We start from the raw sequence: 8774 nt of genomic DNA on the forward strand, positions 1-8774 counted from the left end.
TTAACACCAGTTGGGTGAAGACTTCACTCTATATTCAAATACCTCTGGATTTCAGGCAGGGGCAGATCCAGGGCTGACACTCATGTCTTACTGACATCCATGACGTTGCTCCTCAGCTTGCTTGCAGTTCTTCACCATGTCTACGGCTGCGGCTCCATGGAGCATCTCCTGCCACAAGCCAAGCCTGCTGACCCACAGCCCCCTTCTCCGCTGCCGTGTCCTCGGCGCCGGGAACCCCCTCAGCTCTTCCTGCTCCCTCTGCCCGTGTCCGTCTTCTCGGCCAGATTTCTGAAATGATTCAGTTCAGGAAATAAACAAAACGGAGCTCCCCCCTGGGGGAGAGGCATGAGCAGTAGGTGAGCAGTGAGAATGCCAGCAACCTGCCGTCACAGCCCCAGACTCCCATTACCTTACACTGCATATAATTAAGGCTGCGACTTGGCATCCCTGAATTAATTTGTTCAATCACCGCATCCAACTACATGTTGGCTTCGGCCATGAAATCAGGTTCCAGATTTGCACTCCTCAAACTTAAAAGGAGAAAACTGCAGCCCGGGCTCCTCTCTAATTCTTTGTGCCTATTTCTTTAGGTGCAAAGTCTTGTTTGAAATCAATGACGAATCTGACCAGAACAGAAATCCAGATGAACTTTGTGTGTGTGTATGTAAATTTTGAATTGTATACATATACATTTTGAAAGATTTCACTAATTTCATCATTATTGCTCTACTAAGCACAATACTTTTGAGAATCCAGGTACGCACTTCCTATAAAAAGGTGGAAGATGTCTAGGACTGATGGTGAGAGTGCTGATGGAGCTAATGCACATTTGAGACACAAACCTCTTCCCTTCAGTATTCAGTTGATCTGGGATCTGGTAGAGCAATGGCAACCTTCAGATTGCTTTATAGACCAGTATAAAGGCTCCAAGCGCTTTATGAGACAACTAAGAAAGTTCATTATGAGAAAAGTCATCATTCAAATTTTCTAAGAGCTATTAGGAGTGGAAATTAGCTACAGAAAGTTCTATCATTTTAGTGTGTGCATGCACACATGTGTATACACGTACATATATGTGGAACTGCTTATTTACCCATTAATTGACTTTTTACATCTGCCATCCATGGTAGCTCCTTTGCTGTGTGCCCCTAACCAAAATCTAGGGGTGGTTGCAAAGCCCTTTTCAAACATCAACAGGACCTGGATGTTATGTTCTAATTCTCTTTAAAACGTTTATAGATTATTAAAATAATAAATCAGCTAATTGTGCTGTAGAGAAGTCATGCTATACCAAAACCCAGCCTGCTCTTTTAATGATACCGCTTCTTAACTGATAAGTTAAAATGTATTGCCAGTGAACACACAACAGAAAGTTATTTTTCTGTTGACAGTTTAAATGAAAGTTATCCCAAGTAATAATGGAAAACCATAGCAGCATTGGCCTTACATCAAACATCAGTCCTGGTGCATTAAAAATGTACCTCTGAACCTTTGATGATCAGAGAAAAGATTAAACAATACAGAGGGGCGGCTGGTGGGTTTTGAGTAAGTTCTGGCAACCGGGTTACAATTCTGGACAGTGGCCAAGAGCATAGTTTTCTTTTGCAATGGAGGCTATAGCTTAAAACAGAGCAGGAATCAAACCCCCCTCTGCAGTCAGGGCTGGAGCCAGCAGGAGGTCATGGTGGAGCCCAGGAACCATGACTGGAGACGGTTGTACATTACACTCCAGTTTATTTTCTTCCTTTTTTTTTTTTTTTTTAATGCAAGCAATTAAAAATATAGCTGTCCATCTGCACTCCCTGATGACAGCTGGTTTTGCCTTCTCACAGATTAAGTCAAACTCTGTCAGTCTCCACAACCCATGGAGACCTCTGCCCATTGATGTCAGTGCCTGGTTCAGCCTCGCTCTCCCTCCACCCACGGACTGTAAGCAGCAGGTGACTCCAGTGGGGCACCACCACCACAAGTGCCTTCGCAGATAGGGGAGGCTGTGCCTGACCACTTCTCAACCACCACGGGTCAGATCAGCCCTTCTGCTGCGTAGATGGGGTCAGGAGTGGCATCAAGCTGGACAGGAATTGCCAACGAGGCTGCGAACATTGAACGCAACAGCCTCGCCTTTGGGGAGCATCTTAAACCTCAGCACACAGGTAATGTTATACCCTTTTATGAAGGCTAAAACCTCTTTGCCTTATGCAAAGGAGTTGCATTTGTATCAGGTGGTGTCACAAGGGTCTTGTGATATAAAACTTCATTGGAAGCAGAATCAGATTTCTTTTGATGCAACTGCACAAGAAGTGCAATGGCACACGATTAGCAATTTTACATGAAAAGAGCCACTTTTATGGTCTTCTCTATTTTCTCCAGCTCTTATTATCTTGCACTGTGAAATCCTGCACAGCAAACATAGCAATATAGTCAAGCAGTATTAGAGGAACGTCCTTCCAATACTGAAAAGAATCCATCGCATATAACGTCAGCAAAATTGACAGTACTACCATAGAAATACTAAAATACTATAAATACAAAGGACTGTAGACAAACAGTGTAATATTTGGGCACCATGCAGGTACCCAAATCAGTAACCTTTTTCCCAAAGGTTTGGAGTGCCAGGCTATCATCAGACAAAATCAGGCGAAGAGATTCTTGTAGGAACAAGACACGGGGTTTAGGATTCCAGTCAGCAGAACAATTAGTCGCACTTCAAAGTAATTTTATGCTGTTACACAAACACACATGCACAGAGGGGTTACTGGAAGCAGGGGGTGCAGGGGAGCAAGGGAAGCAGCCTGTGACAGAGCCGTACCCACCGGTGAGCACCAGCAGCTTTGGTGTCCAGCGACACTCAGCAGTTTGCAGCAGTGCTGTGGGACCTGGGAAGCAGTAACGATGCTGTGGCCAAAGAGGTAAACTGAGGCACAGAGGATGAGGGTCCAAATCCCAAGGCAATCAATTAATGGACTCTAACTTGTTTATTACAAAATGGTCAGCCCTTTGTGAACCCATTCCCTGTTTGCCAACCCACTGTCCTGACTTCTGGACCACGTTCAGACTACTGGATCAGACCCACTTTTACCTGGTTGGAGGGACTGAGAAGCCAGCAGAAGCTCTTGAGCTGATTGTCCATTAGTAGCTTCTCCCAAGGTTACCACAAGTTTTTAAGGCTGAACTAGGACTCTCTGAGGTGCTTCAATCCCACAGGGCTTGTGGCGTCGCTGAAGTCCATCATACCTAAGGCTTCTGTTTACTTCAGCAGTTTGCATTCTCTCAACGCTTCCTAAGACATCTGGAGTTGTGTGGGACTGCCTGGGCGATAAGAAAACTTCCAGTGCTTTGCCCTGAAATGCCCAGTCTCTGAAGACAACACTTCCTGAAAGGCAAAAAGGTCTTGAGAACACATTCCTGCAAGGCTTGCGAGAGGACCCCGAGTCTGAAAGCCAAATAAACAAGAAGCCCACATGGTCTTCTTGGGATCAGCCCATTTTCCTCAAGCCTTGAAAACTTCAGCTGACCTGCTGGTGACTCCCTACTTTTCCCTCACGTAAAACCAAAACAAGCTTCACAGATAAGACCCAGGATAACACACTATCTGCTGGGGGAGTGAAACCTTCTTAAGTTGTTCTGCTGACTTCAAGACCTCTCTCCTGGCACCACATGTTTTCAAAGAAAGAGAAAATGCTTCAGTCAAATGCAGTTCAGCCTCCCCTGCTGTCCAGCTGGTTCAAAGCAGAACTGAATTAGCTGCATCAGAGGTGTTTAGGAGCTGCTGTACACTGGTGAAAAGTCACCCTGTTTTGGATGTATTTCTGTAGTGCTTCTTGGGATGGACACCTTGAAGTCTACAAGATGCTTGGTCACTGAACAAAATCCAGAACCTGGGGATAGCAGCAGGAGGAAATTATTGACGTGTCCACACTAGCATTTTATTTCACCCTAGGGACGTGCATTTGAACTGAATCTCCCAAACATAAAAGTCAGAATTTGTTAAGATTATGATTTGTGATGAGTAAACACCACAGGAACAAATTCCTAGGTACAGCTTCACTTCTCACCTGGGAACAACACAACATAGGACTAGAAATGGAGTCATTTCTTCCACAGTAGCTTGGATCCAGTGCGAGCTGTGGATACCAGTGCCCGTACTGCCCTTCCAACACACCTGTGAGATACACAGCATAGCCTGACTACTCAAAAATGACAACGGTTATTGGGGCTTAGCTGTGTGCATTTTCTTTTTGCCTCTCACTGTTGTTTGCAGCTGAAACTTCAGCTTCATTTTCCTCTCCCCAGCTTCCCACCGTGCTGTCCCCACCTCACAGAGGTTCTGCACCGCCATATACAGGACACGCTGCAATTCAAAGGCCAAAAGTTGCTAAAGCGCTTATGCAAGTTAATTACTGTGCCTGTTTAATCCCACGTAATGCAGATTAGTGCTGTCAGCTACTGTTGGGAGAGCAGTTGATGTAACAGGCTGGCCCATCAGCAGGGAAACCACTCTCTTCAAGAACGGCAGAGTCTCCTGAAGTGAGGAGATGCCGATCAGTGCCGGGAGCAGAAACCTCTCATGCTGTTCCCCGGTTGCTGTCAGGATGTAGGAGGCAGATACAAAAGCTGGATATGACAACCAGGTGGGTTTAAAGAAGGTATCACACCCCTCAGTTCAAGAGAAAATGCTCAGCTTTGACCCCATGTCCCACTTCTGCATGTTCAAACAAAAAACTTTGAAGCTTCGGAGAACAGTCCCATGAAAGAGGTTCTTATGTCAAGACACGAGCCAGAACGAAGTCAAGCCACTATTTTCATATCAAGCTAAAAATCCTAATGTGTGTTTCTATCAAAATGAATACTGATAGGCCAAAGAAAGCCAATCAGTTTGAACAGCAAGTCATCCCTACGGGCAGGAGAAGGTGAAAGAGTTCCTGGGAACTGCAGCTTCTTTCAACTTGAGTCCGATCTAATTGGATTAATTTGCAATCATTACTCAGGTAAAATGCCCTTTTCACAGTAATGTGTGTTTTCATAGGTCCTGCTTATTCCCCAGATGAGTGCAAATACAATGTGTTAAGATGGCTCATTCCAGAAATTAATGGCATGTCATATTTCAGGATTTCAAACAATGCTTTTCCTGTTCTGAAGGGGTAAATAATACCAGGTGTCTTGATTTGTAAGTGGTAGCCAGGACTACAACATTTCATACGACACCACTGGTAACCCAGCTACGGTAATAACACCCATTTCCTCCACCCAGGCATTATGTGACAGTTAAGCAAATATTTTCCACCTCAGCAGATTTTATGGACAAATTACAGATTTTTCTCTCTCCAGTTCCCAGATGATGGAACTTTGTTTGATGGAGATAATAACGACAGGATATGTGATGAGGCTCTCTACCGCTGATGGGTTTCATACAACACCATTGGTAACCCAACTACGGTAATAACACCCATTTCCTCCACCCAGGCATTATGTGACAGTTAAGCAAATATTTTCCACCTCAGCAGATTTTATGGACAAATTACAGATTTTTCTCTCTCCAGTTCCCAGATGATGGAACTTTGTTTGATGGAGATAATAACGACAGGATATGTGATGAGGCTCTCTACCGCTGATGGAGAATCAAGGCACAGGATACTGAATTTTCATGTTTTTAAAGACTTTCTTATTCCACCTGACTTATAGATGCAGTAAAACTGAACCATTATTCAAAAAAAAAAAAAAAAAAGAATAATTAAATGTAAATCACAATAATAACTTTTTTACATTAGATATCTAAGTGCTTTGTATTCTCATAAGTGAGATTTTGCAAGCAAAAGAGGCGTGGGATGAAAAGGTGAATAAGCATCTAGAAATGGTTAATGTTGCACTCAGCGTGCTTCAGCTGTGAGCCCCCACGCCTGAGGATGGACAAAAGTTTCTCTTAAACTTGCAGCCACCTACCTCAAACTTTAAGGAACCTTGTTCCCTTAAAATCTGCCTGCTGGGACCCCCCATCCGTGGCGTCACAGCGATGCTCTCCCGGGATGCTGCTGGGGGGGTGAATGTGTGTGAGTCTCAGTGGGAACTAGAGACATCCCTGCCCTCACCTGCCTCTTCCTCACGCCTCTGCCCCTTGCTGCCAGCCTGAGTTTCTGTGGGGCTTGAGGTGAGATGCCAGGCTGAGATGTGGACGTGCATCTTGTTTTACCAGCTCTGCTAAGGGAGTGCTGGCATCCATCGGGGAGACGGGGCAGCAGCAGAGGGGTGATGTCTCAGCCACCACAGTGAGACCTGCAGCAGCACAGGTACCAGACACCCCGCTTCTCTCTGCCTGTCCCCAAGGACAGCGGGAATCCAAAGAAAGAGAGGGGTTCCCTCAGGCTTCACAGGAAGGCAGGTGGGCAAACGTTTTGGTCAATCATTAGCCATCATTCACACAGCACTGGAACAGAGAGTCACAGACCAGGGAGGCAAAAGCATCCCGCAGAGGCAGCGAGGCAAGCACAGGACCGCACAGCACAGCTTGGGAGAAAGGCTCAAAGGAGTGAACACACCAAAAAAATGAACCCTTCTACAACATAAACAAGTTTCCAACTCTTTTTCACCGAGTATTTTTTTTCTTTTTTGCTGAAGATCAAAAAGCAATGATATCTCTGAAATCTATTTGAGATGTATCTTTTTGTTTGTTTGTTTGTTTGTTTGAGGTGAGCACACCAAAAAAATGAACCCTTCTACAATGTAAACAAGTTTCCAACTATTTTTTTCACAGAGTATTTTTTTTTCTTTTTTTGCTGAAGATCAAAAAGCAATGACATCTCTGAAAGCTATTTGAGATGTATCATTTTGTTTGTTTGTTTTTTGAGATATCTTTTCTTCGCCTGCCTTCCTCTTTCCAGCCTCAGGAGATATCTTTTCTTCGCCTTCCTTCCTCTTCCCAGCCTCAGGAAGAAAAAAATCTCAAACTACAAAGCTGTATGTGGAGAGAAAATTTTCAGGCAGAACCCTGAAGCAGACGGAAGAAGAGGAGGTGGTAAGAGGGAATGAAGGCATGGGAAGAAGGGGAGGTAATAAAAGGGAATGAAGACATGGGAGCAGCAGCACCTTCCCCGCAAAGCGGCACAAACGTGCGGAGACCGGAGCGCTCCAGCGGCCGTCACCGCATTCAGCTCCCGGCTGCGGTGGGTGCCGCCGGCCGCCCGGGGCCGAGCTCCCTCCGGTGCCGGCGGAGAGAGCCGTCACCCGGGCTGCAGGCTCCCCGCCGACGGGGCGGCAGTGCCCGCATCCCCACCTCCGGTGCCCCCGGTCCCCGCAGCCCGGACCCCCCCTCCCCTCCGGGCCGCGGCGCAGCGGCGCCACCTGGCGGTGCGGAAGGTGCCTCGCGGGTGCCCGTCCCCAGCCACCGCGCGGCAGCGCCTTCCCCCGGTGTCACCGGCTTCCTCCCGGTCCTGGAAACGGGTGGGAGACCCCACGCTGTGTGACTGTGGAAGGCTCCGGGGAGACCTGCCAACCCCCTCCGGTACCTAAAGGGGCTACAGGAAAGGCGGCGAGGGAGCCTTGAGCAGGGAGCGTACAGAGAGAAGGAGGGGTAACAGTTTTAAACTGAAAGATGGGAGATTTAGATGAGGTATTAGGAAGAAATTCCTCACTGCAAGGATGGTGAGACGCTGGCACAGGTTGACCAGAGAAGTTGTGGATGTCCCACCCTTGGAAGCGTTCAAGAATCTTTGAGCAACCTGGTGTAGCAGGAGGTGTCCCTGCCCACAGCAGGGGTCTTGGAACTAGATGATCTTTAAGGTCCCTTCCAATTTAAACCATTCTATGAGTCTCTGACTTACAAAAAAAATTGCTACTTCTAAACAGCAGAGGCTCAGGCCTTTGTTTATCAGAACACATGCATCTGATGCATCAATCAAAGTCCCCCGAGGGGCGAGGTGACAGGGTGAGGTTCACCACACACCACCCGTGAAGCTGAGCCCTCTCCTGCAGCCAAAGGCAGTCTGACCCTCAGCTGCTCTGCACCGGCTACTGGAACTGTGGCCACCAGTTCCCCCTCAGGGTCCAGTCCCTGGGGTAGGGAGTAACATCCTCACCTGGAAGGTGTTCTTCCAGAGCTGAACCCAGGTCACGGATCCTAAGTCACGACGAAGTGATGCTCTGTGCAAGCCAACGGGCACGGTCCAGCCCAGCCTGTCCCTCATCTTCTGCAAGAACCACAGGGGCACAGAGTATCAGGCTGCCTGGCTTTAACTGCACTCTTGGTTTAAATAGGGCTCTGATAGGCAGGAATAGCGTGAGTAAATAATGAAAAAATGCTTGCTTTAAATAGAAAAATTAGGTTCCACCTTGTACGTATGCAGCAAACATACCTACACACTTAGAGAAGCAGCACACATTTTAGCAACAAATAAAACACCTAGGTTCTGTTTCAATGTGGACTCCTAACTTCAGTGCATTTTAAAGCACATATATGCCCATATTATTACGTCTAAGAATTAGCCCTAAACAAATTCCCCAGGAAAACACTATAATTCCTGTCTTTAGAGGACAGTCTCTGCCTAGCAATTAGCAAGCAGGAATGCCAGTTTTCCAGTCAACAAACCTATTCTCTCTATTTAAATATTGCTTGCTGACTGCAGAAGGAAAAGATTAGACCACTGTGGATTCATGTTAGCCAAGAAAAGCTCTCAGCCAACGTGCTGGGCTCGCTCTTTGTCTGCTTATTACATTTCATCATAGCCACTCAAAAAGCAACGGGGCTCCATTCATATCAGGAGGAAATTTGACTGAAAATAAAC

This window comes from Calidris pugnax, unplaced genomic scaffold (genome assembly GCF_001431845.1).
Source record: "Calidris pugnax isolate Ruff unplaced genomic scaffold, ASM143184v1 scaffold398, whole genome shotgun sequence".
NCBI classification, from domain to species: Eukaryota; Metazoa; Chordata; class Aves; order Charadriiformes; family Scolopacidae; genus Calidris; species Calidris pugnax.